Consider the following 7,391-nt stretch of genomic DNA (forward strand, 5'->3'; position numbering starts at 1 on the left):
CACTCCACCATTCAATCATGGTTGATTTCAACTCCATTTACCCGCTCTCTCCCCATAGCCCTTAATTCCTCGAGAAATCAAGAATTTATCAATTTCTGTCTTAAAGACACTCAATGTCCCGGCCTCCACTGCCCTCTGTGGCAATGAATTCCACAGACCTACCACTCTCTGGCTGAAGAAATTTCTCCTCATCTCTGTTCTAAAGTGACTCCCTTTTATTCTAAGGCTGTGCCCCCGCGTCCTAGTCTCCCCTGCTAATGGAAACAACTTCCCTACGTCCATCCTATCCAAGCCATTCATTATCTTGTACGTTTCTATTAGATCTCCCCTCAACCTCCTAAACTCCAATGAATATAATCCCACGATCCTCAGACGTTCATCGTATGTTAGGCCTACCATTCCTGGGATCATCCGTGTGAATCTCCGCTGGACCCGCTCCAGTGCCAGTATGTCCTTCCTGAGGTATGGGGCCCAAAATTGCTCATAGTATTCTAAATGGGGCCTAACTAGTGCTTTATAAAGCCTCAGAAGTACATCCCTGCTTTTATATTCCAAGCCTCTTGAGATAAATGACAACATTACATTTGCTTTCTTAATTACAGACTCAACCTGCAAGTTTACCTTTAGAGAATCCTGGACTAGGACTCCCAAGTCCCTTTGCACTTTAGCATTATGAATTTTGTCACCGTTTAGAAAATAGTCCATGCCTCTATTCTTTTTTCCAAAGTGCAAGACCTCGCACTTGCCCACGTTGAATTTCATCAGCCACTTCTTGGACCATTCTCCTAAACTGTCTAAATCTTTCTGCAGCCTCCCCACCTCCTCAATACTACCTGCCCCTCCACCTATCTTTGTATCATCGGCAAACTTGGCCAGAATGCCCCCAGTCCCGTCATCTAGATCGTTAATATATAAAGAGAACAGCTGTGGCCCCAACACTGAACCCTGCGGGACACCACTTGTCACCGGTTGCCATTCCGAAAAAGAACCTTTTATCCCAACTCTCTGCCTTCTGTCTGACAGCCAATCGGCAATCCATGTTAGTACCTTGCCTCGAATACCATGGGCCCTTATTTTACTCAGCAGTCTCCCGTGAGGCACCTTGTCAAAGGCCTTTTGGAAGTCAAGATAGATAACATCCATTGGCTCTCCTTGGTCTAACCTATTTGTTATCTCTTCAAAGAACTCTAACAGGTTTGTCAGGCACGACCTCCCCTTACTAAATCCATGCTGACTTGTCCTAATCCGACCCTGCACTTCTAAGAATTTAGAAATCTCATCCTTAACGATGGATTCTAGAATTTTGCCAACAACCGAGGTTAGGCTAATTGGCCTATAATTTTCCATCTTTTTTCTTGTTCCCTTCTTGAACAGGGGGGTTACAACAGCGATTTTCCAATCCTCTGGGACTTTCCCTGATTCCAGTGACTTTTGAAAGATCATAACTAACACCTCCACTATTTCTTCAGCTATCTCCTTTAGAACTCTAGGATGTAGCCCATCTGGGCCCGGAGATTTATCAATTTTCAGACCTTTTAGTTTCTCTAGCACCTTCTCCTTTGTGATGGCAACCATATTCAACTCTGCCCCCTGACTTTCCTGAATTGTTGGGATATTACTCATGTCTTCTACTGTGAAGACTGACGCAAAGTACTTATTAAGTTCCTCAGCTATTTCCTTGTCTCCCATCACTAGATTACCAGCGTCATTTTGTAGCGGCCCAATGTCTACTTTTGCCTCCCGTTTGTTTTTAATGTATTTAAAGAAACTTTTACTATCATTCCTAATGTTACTGGCTAGCCTACCTTCATATTTGATCCTCTCCTTCCTTATTTCTCTCTTTGTTATCCTCTGTTTGTTTTTGTAGCCTTCCCAATCTTCTGACTTCCCACTACTCTTTGCCACATTATAGGCTCTCTCTTTTGCCTTGATGCATTCCCTGACTTCCTTTGTCAGCCATGGCTGCCTAATCCTCCCTCTGATAACCTTTCTTTTCTTTGGGATGAACCTCTGCACTGTGTCCTCAATTACTCCCAGAAACTCCTGCCATTGCTGTTCTACTGTCTTTCCCACTAGGCTCTGCTTCCAGTCGATTTTCGTCAGTTCCTCCCTCATGCGCCTGTAATTACCTTTATTTAACTGTAAAACCTTTACATCTGATTCTACCTTCTTTCTTTCAAATTGCAGACTGAATTCTACCATATTATGATCACTGCTTCCTAAGTGTTCCCTTACTTTAAGGTCTTTTATCAATTCTGGCTCATTACATAACACTAAGTCCAGAATAGCCTGTTCCCTCGTGGGCTCCATCACAAGCTGTTCCAAAAAGCCATCCTGTAAACATTCAATGAATTCCCTTTCTTTGGGTCCACTGGCAACATTATTTACCCAGTCCACCTGCATATTGAAGTCCCCCATGATCACTGTGACCTTGCCTTTCTGACATGCCCTTTCTATTTCGTGGTGCATTTTGTGCCCCTGGTCCTGACCACTGTCAGGAGGCCTGTACATAACTCCCATTATGGTTTTTTTGCCTTTGTGGTTCCTCAACTCTACCCACACAGACTCCACATCGTCTGACTCTATGTCGTTTAGTGCTATTGATTTAATTTCATTTCTAATTAACAAGGCAACCCCGCCCCCTCTACCCACCTCTCTGTCTTTTCGATAGGTTGTAAATTCCTGGATGTTTAACTGCCAGTCCTGAACCCCCTGCAACCACGCTCTGTGATGCCTACCACATCATACCTGCCAGTCACAATCTGGGCCACAAGCTCATCTACCTTGTTCCGTACACTGCGGGCATTTAAATATAGCACCTTTAATTCCCTATTGACTGTCCCTTTTTGTTTTCTTAGTGTGGTGGACCTTGGTTTACTGAGCCTTTCCATACACTGTGTCATATTTTGTGAGATGGGGACTATCGTAACCTCTCCTGAGCTCTGTCTTTTCGTGATTTTTTGTAATCCTAAGCAGCTACGCTTCCCACTGATTGCTTCACCTCTTGGTTCCCTGACTTTCCCTTCCCCCCCAATCTCTAGTTAAAAGTCCTATTGACCACCCTATTTACTCTTTTCGCCAGAACACTGGTCCCAGCTCGGTTCAGGTGGAGACCATCCCAACGGTATAGGTCCCCCCTGTCCCAAAACTGATGCCAGTGTCCCATGAAAAGGAACCCCGCTTTCCCACACCACTCTTTCAGCCACGTGTTAACTTCCCTTATTCTTGCCTCCCTATGCCAATTTGCACGTGGCTCGGGCAGTAATCCGGAGATTATGACCCTTGAGGACCTGTTTTTTAATTTGAATCCTAACTCTTTATAATCTCTAAACAGGTCCTCGAGAACAGCCCCTTCACAAACCATCTTCAACTTACGCTGACCGCACTGCACGTATGCAAATGTCCCCGGAACAGCCAATCAGAAGCTCTGCTCTGCTGCCCTCTGCTGGATGCTTAACTTCCGTCGAACTCCTCGGGTCACTGATGCAGGTGCACCTTCAACTTACGCTGACCGCACTGCACGTATGCAAATCTCCCCGGAACAGCCAATCAGAAGCTCTGCTCTGCTGCCCTCTGCTGGATGCTTAACTTCCGTCGAACTCCTCGGGTCACTGATGCAGGTGTACCTTCAACTTACGCTGACCGCACTGCACGTATGCAAATGTCCCCGGAACAGCCAATCAGAAGCTCTGCTCTGCTGCCCTCTGCTGGATGCTTAACTTCCGTCGAACTCCTCGGGTCACTGATGCAGGTGCACCTTCAACTTACGCTGACCGCACTGCACGTATGCAAATGTCCCCGGAACAGCCAATCAGAAGCTCTGCTCTGCTGTCCTCTGCTGGACCTGGCGGTTGTCGAAGGGGTGCTCCTGAAATTGGATCGCATCGTCATTCCACAAAGCATGCGCCAGCTAGTGTTGGAGCAACTCTATGAAGGCCATTTAGGAATCGAGAAATGCTGCCGCAGGACCAGAGAAGCCGTCTACTGGCCGTGCATCAATGATGTCATCGCCAGTGTGGTGCGCAACTGCTCTACCTGCCAGCGCTTTCAGTCCGCCCAACCACGGGAGACCCTGACGCCCCATGAGCTCGTCACATCGCCTTGGAACAAAGTGGGCATCGACTTGTTCCATGCATTGGGCAGGGACTACGTCATCATCATCGACTACTTCTCCAGTTACCCGGAGGTCATCAGGCTGCACGATCTCACATCCTCGGCTGTGATCAGGGCGTGTGAGGAGACATTTGCCCGACATGGCATTCCGCTGATGGTCATGTCAGACAATGGCCCTTGTTTCGCGAGCCAGGAATGGGCCGGCTTCACCCGACACAACAACTTTGAGCACGTTACGTCCAGTCCCCTATACCCCCAATCCAATGGGAAGGCGGAAAAGGGGGTCCACATCGTCAAGCGGCTCCTCAGGAAGGCCGCCGACGCCGGCTCAGATTTCCATCTTGCTCTGCTAGCCTATCGTTCCGCTCCACTCTCCACCGGCCTGTTGCCTGCTCAGCTACTAATGAACCGCACCCTCAGGATGACGGTGCCATCGATTCTCACTCCCAACCTCGATTATGTCCCCGTGCTCCACCGCATGCACATGTCTCAACTGCAGCAGAATACTTCCTACGACTCACGGGCTGCTGACCTTCCCGACATCCATCCACGCGACAAGGTTTGCATCCACCTCCTGGATGGCGGCTGGTCTGCGCCTGCTGTCGTTCTAAGGCAGGTGGCCCTTCTTGGTTCATTTACCGGATGGATCCATTCGGTGCCGCAACAGGCGTGCTCTTCGCCTGGTTCCAGGGTCGTCACGGGATCCTCCGACTTGCTCTTCTACTGATCCTGCCGTGGACTGTGTGGCGCTTGTAGTCACTCTGCCTGCCCCTGACGGTGCTGCAGCCCTCCCGCCTCCTGATGCGCCAGACATTGCCCCACCCTTGAGGCGGTGAACAAGAGTTCGTCGCCCACCTCAGAGACTGAACTTATGATCTCTGTACACATGTGGAATTTCTGAACTGTTTTTTTTCTATATCCTTCATTGTTGCATTCGTTATCCAGTGATTTGTAAATAGATTCGTTGGTTGTTCCAGTTCATGGTAGTCATCTGCACCAGGCACCTTCCTCTGTAAATAGTCTTGTTTCCTGTATATAGCTTTGTACATATGTCTTCGCATCTCACATGTAGCTAGGTACATTCTCCACACACCCACACTATTTATTATCACATGCCTATATCAACATTTTTTATAAAAGGGGGGATGTCATAATATACACCAGTATATCATGGCGCAGACACACACTGATGGACACACACAGGGACCAATCAACATGTACAAACACCGCAGCCAATCACCAGTTAGAATACACACACTATAAAGGCAGAGGGCACCACGGTTCCCGCTCATTCTGGGTGCTGCCTCTCAGTGTAACAAGAACTCATCCAGCCCAGCCCAGACTCACACTACGTGCTGAGAGAATCAACTGGTTCGGACCAGGCGTAGGTCTCCAGTTCAAGTTAGCATCATTTAGACATACAGTCATCATGTGTTAGTTAGTTAGAAGTAGTTAATAAAATTGAGTTGAACCTTCATCAGTGTTGGAAGTGTCTGTTCATCTCTCAAGTCTACACTAGCCAACACTTCAGTGTTGGTCTCGGTGCCACGCATTGCCAATGTTACCTACTGTGCCAGTAGCCTTTGGGACTCCTCCAATCTGCTACAGACCTGCTAGAGGGTCGCTGACATCCCCCTCTGAATATCACAGCCGCACCCTAACATCTGCATCAGCTCCTGGTAAACCTGTTCCAGAGGCTCAGCATCTGACTGGGACCCAGCTGGGTCCTGGGATCCAGCAGCTCTCCATCTGCTGTCTCACCTGAGCATTCCTGTCTCCTCCTGATGTGCATCTGCAACTATGTGGGGTTCAGCACAATGTGCCCTAGAAGCCTGACCACGAACGTTGCCCACCGAGGTGCGTGCCTCCGTGTTGGTGGAAGGTGGGGATGACAACCATGACGCATCTAATGTGCCATCCTCGGAGCTCTCCTCTGAGGTGTTCTCATGGGGCGTTGGGAGGGGTACCACTCTGGATGGGTCGGTGCTGCTGGATGGGGGTCCTGCGGGATAATGAACATGTGATCAGTGAGAGGGATGGGTCAGTCTATATGGCATTAACAACTCGTGTGTGGCAGGTCGTCCGGGTGGGGCACAGAGCTCTGTGACCTCGGCCACCCCAGTCACATCCAGGGCCCGTTCCTCAAATGTGGTGAGGATTCTGATGTCCGGCACGCTGCCTTAAGTCTGAGTCCTCTCACAATGGTGTCGGACAACTTCTCCTGCGGGGAAACAGTGGGCATCGTTAACCGCACATGTGGTTCACCATGGTGGGGGGGGGGCGGCAGGGTGCAGGAGGGGAGGAAGGGTTGGGGAAATCGAGCAATTTGGATCCAAAAATGACTTAGTGGGAGGAAGCAGAGGTCCATTGTTGAAGGTTGTTTTTCTGACTGTAAGCCTGTGTCCAGTGGTATTCCACAGGGATCTGTGCTGGGTCCCTTGTTGTTTCTAGTATACATGATAAATGATTTGGATGTGAGTGCAGGGTGTACGATCAGTGAGTTCACTGGTGACACAAAAATTGGTGTGGTAAATAGTGAGGAGCAAGGCCTTAGATTACAAGATAGAACATAGAACATAGAACACTACAGCGCAGTACGGGCCCTTCGGCCCTCGATGTTGCGCCGACCTGTGAAACCATCTGAAGCCTATCTGACCTACACTATTCCATTTTCATCCATATGTCTATCCAGTGACCACTTAAATGCCCTTAAAGTTGGCGAGTCTACTACTGTTGCAGGCAGGGTGTTCCACACCCCTACTACTCTCTGAGTAAAGAAACTGCCTCTGACATCTGTCCTATATATATCACCCCTCAATTTAAAGCTATGTCCCCTCGTGTTGGTCATCACCATCCGAGGAAAAAGACTCTCACTGTCCACCCTATCTAACCCTCTGACTATCTTATATGTCTCTATTAAGTCACCTTCTCAGCCTTCTCCTCTCTAACGAAAACAACCTCAAGTCCCTGAGCCTTTCCTCGTAAGACCTTCCCTCCATACCAGGCAACATCCTAGTAAATCTCCTCTGAACCCTTTCCAAAGCTTCCACATCCTTCCTATAATGTGGTGACCAGAACTGCATGCAGTACTCCAGGTGCGGCCGCACCAGAGTTATGTACAGCTGCAGCATGACCTTGTGGCTCCGAAACTCAATCCCCCTGCTGATAAAGGCTAGCACACCATATGCCTTCTTAACAGCCCTATTAACCTGGGTGGCAACTTTTAGGGATTTATGTACCTGGATGCCGAGATCTCTCTGTTCATCTACACTACCAAG

The sequence above is a fragment of the Scyliorhinus canicula genome, chromosome 11 (genome assembly GCF_902713615.1).
Source record: "Scyliorhinus canicula chromosome 11, sScyCan1.1, whole genome shotgun sequence".
In the NCBI taxonomy this organism is placed as follows: domain Eukaryota; kingdom Metazoa; phylum Chordata; class Chondrichthyes; order Carcharhiniformes; family Scyliorhinidae; genus Scyliorhinus; species Scyliorhinus canicula.